The following is a 5832-nucleotide window of genomic DNA, read 5'->3' on the forward strand; positions in this document are numbered from 1 at the left end:
AAGCCACAGATCCACCCAGACTCTTTAATATTCTCTGCCAGGACAGATTTAACCTGCAACACCACAGATGTAACAATTTTTTAGAGATCTTCAAAATCAAATTGGTTCTGTTACATTAATAAATCTGTTTTAAGACTTGCTGTTGTAAAAAAGGACAATATTTATTAAATATTTTAACTTGAAACGGGTTAATTTTGACTGTAACACCGGGAGGGTTAAGCGCACACATGTGCATACCGCTAATATAACTCACCGGTATAATGTTACATCATAAGTTTCATTTTTGTGTCATATTTCATGTATTTATTCATTTTATTTTACATCTTTGTTTGTATGGAGTTCTGTATTTACTTACTTAGTTATTTTGGTAAAAGCGATTGCAGACTGAATGCAGTTTTCTCTGTGTACATGTTGACCTTGGATGATATCTTTTGCCGGCCCCAGATAGTAGTGCGCTTGGCATGAAGTAGCCACAATAATCTACAGATTTTGTTGTGTTGAATTATTGGGACGTGTTTCAGTTTCTGTGTTGTTTTTCCTGTGGTTTCTCAGCTTTGTCACACTGTCTCCACTTTGATTTGTTACTCTTTGTCCCCTTTTTCTCACCTCCTCACACACTGTACTGTGTTTGTGCTGCTCCGGTAGTCTCCATATCTGTGGAGAGGCTATAATTATGGTAGAGATCATAAAACATAACAGCAATTTTCACACTGTTTCCCTAACCTTTTACTTTGTTCTGGCAGTGCGGTGATTTGAAAGTGCAAAGTAGAGTCTGCGACTGATGATAACAATAAGCCAGTGTTGTAGAATCTTCTAGGACACCGAAGGAAGCGGAATAGCTTTGATAATTTACTTATCGACGCGGCTTCAGTACATTGATAGTGAAAAACTCATTCATGCAGCAGACAGTGCATAGGCTGTACTGTCGACGTCGCGTGGCATGACAGCCCATTGTTTTACCACATGAAAGTGATAAAGCCGCCGTTCTTTACCTCTTGTTCTTTTACCTTTTCAGTTCTATTAACAATGCATTCATAGGCCTAAACATTTGTATATTTCACATTTATTTCATTTGCATGTTTTCCATAGAAGTGAATTAATCAAACTTAAACATTAAAATTGACTTACCTCAGTGGCATCACTTTATTTAAAGGAGCAGTGTGTGAGATTTAGAGGGATTTAGTGGTAACTAGTGGTGAGGATTGCAGATTGAAACCAGCTGAAATTACTGTTCAGATTTCCTTCAGTGTTAATTGTTGAGGAGGTTTTTACTGTGAGCCTAATTATTTGCAGAGGTCTGAACAAATGGACACGGCGAGTTACTCCGGTAAAAACACTGAATGACACAGTTTAACATTACAAATCAGTGTTTCTCCGATGCTGTTCACCATGTCCTAGATGGGCCGCTAACCAAGCACCTGCTTATCTGTGTTCACCTGTTTTCTCTTTAACTTAAGATCCAGGGCCATATTCACAAAGCGTCCCAGTGCTAAGAGTTGCTCCTCCTCTTAGAGTTGTGACGTTTTCTTAGAATTTCACTTCAAAGTTAAGACTAAGTCCTTGTAAAGATAAAAGTTATTCACAAACCATCTTAGCCCTTAAGAGTTTCTTAATCAGAAGAGAAAATGGTGGAAAAACAAGAGTTATGAGAAATTCTCTCCAAACACTGCATGACAGTGAGTACATGAAATGACACAGATTAGCTCATACAGGCATAATATCTGTGGTCGATCTCATAACGCAATAATGTTATAATGCCAGAAATAAAATGATTACAACACTGAGATATGTGAAAAACTGGAAAATGAGTGTATTAGTGATGACCTGGGTCAGTCTCAACTTTCCATCAGCAGAGTGATCACTAACAATGACAACACTATCACAGTCTACAGGTCATTTCATTTCTACTGGGTGTCCACACCATGCAGGCTCACAAAAGGGCGTGTCTGTGACAACCACTCACATCTGTTAAAAGAATGCATCATTCCTAACAATAGTGTCGACCACACTTCCTCACTAAGATAAAAGTTTCTGTCCCTTTCTTGCTCACAGTTGCTCTGAGAACTTCCCTAAATCACTCCTAAGCTAAGAATCAGTACTAAAAAAATTTGTTTGTGAATACGGCCCCAGATGATCAGGAAGGTTTTACCTACATCCACTGCAGCTGAATCATGTATTATATTTGTCAATCAAAAGTCACACATTAATAAATATGCACTTTCCAGGCATTTGTGAATAAGCAAACTGTTAGCGCTTGCTAACTTTGCTCCCTTGTTAAAGATAGAGCCCCCCAGACGTTTTCCTGTAGGCCAACACGGAAGTTAGCATCGCACTGGTTGCCTCGTCAAAAAGCCGTTTCCGTTGAATTTTGGATTATTGCAGAAAATAAACTCTGTGGCAAACAAACATTTATGATACCTACACATTTTGTTCAGCAAGCTGATCTTCACAAATGAACACCACTTTTGTGATTGTTAAAGCAAGAAGTAAAAAGCTAACGTTAGGGCTATAAACGAACTACACTATGATCACATGACCTATCGTCTCCACCTTAACAAGACTGTAAAGCTGTGTTCGCTGTGGCGAGATGACGTTCTGTGCTTGTGAGAATCACAGACCTTATTTCAGGCATCTAACCAGAAAGCCATTGACCGTAAGAAAAGGGAGCCGGAGTGGTAAAATGCTCAATCATTCCTGGCATTAGGACTCAAAAAAGCCCTTGACTCAGGAAATAAGTGAGAACTTATGGCTCCCTTTTCTGAGTCAAGGGCTTTTTTGAGTCCTAATGCCAGGAATGATTGAGCATTTTACCACTCCGGCTCCCCTTGCTAGGGCGCTCTATTCCCAACGCCAACTAGCTGCATATGCCAATGTGTATCATGTGATACCAGTGATGTGTCAACGGTCACAAGGAATTTATTTCGCGTAATGTTAGACATGATTTTTATGAACATTTTTCAAACATTACCCCAAAGAAATGAATATTCAGAACAAAAAAAACCCATTGTGTTAATTCCGAAGCATTTCCAAGCCTGAAAATCAAGGGCACGTTTAGTCTCAAAATGGTGAGCATTGTTTTGCAATGGTTGAATGACGTTTCTTTGAAGTGGTGTAAAATGGTATGCAATGGGATTTGAGGCAATTTTCTCTCATTTGGTGGGTATGTCCGAGGTGTACCCAATCAGCACTGATGTGTATATAAACCAGATTCTGGTAGATCTGCATTTATTGCACCCACAATTTTTGTTTTGGCATTGTAAATGTATGTTTTCCTTGCCAATAAAGGTCCTTTGAATTAAATTCAATCAATCAATCAAACTTTATTTATATAGCACCTTTCATACATCAAAAATGCAACCCCAAAGCGCTTAATTAATTAAACCCCACAGTGTGCTTGCGTGACACCACAGGGTGTTCAATGGACCGTTTCCGTTTATTTAAACGTTTGGCGACGTTTTGTCTGGGCTGAGTGCAGCACGCTTCTTTTAATTCCATAGCTTTTCCATGAATGTCACGACCGTGGGAACAATGTCATTAGATCTAAACTAAACTGAGCATCTACACTCTAAACTCCATAAGTGTCAGTCATTCATCACCCCCACAAAGGTCAAGAAACTGAAAGGAGGAACTTCATTTGACCACTTGAGCACCACACCCTGGCTTGCTGCCAGCAATTAATGACTTTACCTTCCTGTGTTCCTGTAAACAGGTCCTGCATCTCCCAAGTTTTGATTTGACATCTTAGTACTTCACTTAATTTCCCTTTCGTTCTGACTCAGTTTTTGCCCTTGTTAAAGGTCAAGTGTGTAGGATTTAGGGGCATCTATAGGCAGAAATAGTATATAATGTAAAAATTCAATTAAAAGTCTAGTCCCTTTTACTATCCTGGTGTGGCTACACATTTTGACAAATAAAGGCCTGTCTCAATTAGACACCTGGTCTGGTTGCCAAGCAGTTGGCTACCTCAAATGTCTGTTACAGAGCAATATCTAGCTTAAGTTTGCTTACAATTAGCCACCTAAAGTTAGTGATCATACCAGACCAAGCACAGCTGTAGCAGCAAACTCCCTGAGTGTAGTGAAGTGAACAAAGGTATATTTGTTTATAAATAACATTTAATTTGTAAGAGGACAGTGTTTTTTTCATTAAAAAGTTACACAGTCCAGCTTTTATTTGAATAAAGTGATAAAAAAGCATTATGCCTCGTTGCACAAGTGCCACACCTACATTGACGAGTGGTTTTACCTAATTTTACTTTAGGGAAACCGCTGCAGCATTAGGTAAAGGACAGGCCTAGTCACAGCAGAGGCCCAGCTTGCTAGCAACTGTGCATTAACTGTGAAATTGTTTCCTTATACACCCTCATACATTACAGCTGGCTGGCACACACACACACAGAACAACACAGTCCATCCCGCGGCAGATGTTCTCTCAAGGGCACGTAACTGAGAAACTTTGCACGTCTTGATCTTTGTTTTTTCCATAATCTTACCGACTGTTGTACATAAACATCACATTAACAAAAGCAAATCAAAAGACAGAAGCAAAGCATTTCCATCTAAAAATATTTTTTCTACAACAAATCTCTATATCAGACCAGTATTTGCAAAAACAGATGTCTGGGGAGAAAATACCACAAAGAGAATAAAAGATAAGGTAACATTGGAAAGACATTACAAATGAAGCACTTTATGCACTCCTCTTCACCTTCGCAAAGAGCTGCACTTCTGGCTTTCACTTTGTGTGTGTGTGTGTGTGTGTGTGTGTGTGTGTGTGTGTGTGTGTGTATGTGCTGCTCCCTTGTAATGGAAAACACACATAATCCAGGAGAACACAGTGTCCTACTCCAGCCCACAAAAATCATGCCTTGGTCCCATTTCTCCGTCTCTCAGGACGCAGCACCAAAAGAGAGTGTAAACCACAAAATGCAGTAAACAGATTTTGGTCCTGTTAAAGGAGCTTTTACACATTCTCCAAAGTTTGCTGCATCTAGAAAGCTACGAGACACAGAGCCTAAACCTTTCCTACAGAGAGCATGGGATAAACAAGTAAAAGTGGGAATGGGAAAATTTGAGCCAAACATGCAACACTGGAAGTAAAAACATACTTTCAGTGGGCAGCCTGCCAGGATCTGTGTCGCAGCACACTGAACATCTACTGCAGGATTGGTTTTCAGTATTGCAAGTGTTAATGACATATACATGGCATACAGAGTGTCTACTACAGGTATCAGTCACTTAAATTTAATGCCTTTGAGACTTTTTCAAGATAATTTATAACTAAATTTAAGACTGTTTTTTGGGGAATTCATCTTTTCTTATTCAAGCATTGCAGGTAAATGTGTGTTGCCATGTAGAGGTAGGTTTTATGTAGGAATATGGTTATTAGAGTGACTTAGGTTAATCTACATTTTGCTAACAGGTGAGTGACAGTATCAAGTGAAAGACAGTTTTAGATTCAGTGGCAGGTTTAAAGGTTTGTAACGTCAAAAATGTGGGCTTTCACACAAGAGTTTGACTCAAAATGAAACTAAAAGATGAATAAATAAAATTCAATAAAATATTTGTGGCAATTGAGACCTCACAAATTCAAATTTCAGACTAATGACTTTAAGTATAATATTTTAAGGCATTTAAGATATTTTAAGGTCTTGCAGACACCCTGGTACATTGGGGCATATTTTAAAACTTGTCAAAGTGTGAAATTTACTAGTAAATTAGTGCAATACCAGGCTCATGATGTACTTTGATGGTGCATTTCTAATATTTCTGACTTTAGATTGTCAGTACAGTTCTTAAATTTTGAATTTTGAAAATCAGAAACACACTGTCA

Source organism: Epinephelus moara, chromosome 8 (assembly GCF_006386435.1).
Source record: "Epinephelus moara isolate mb chromosome 8, YSFRI_EMoa_1.0, whole genome shotgun sequence".
NCBI lineage: Eukaryota > Metazoa > Chordata > Actinopteri > Perciformes > Serranidae > Epinephelus > Epinephelus moara.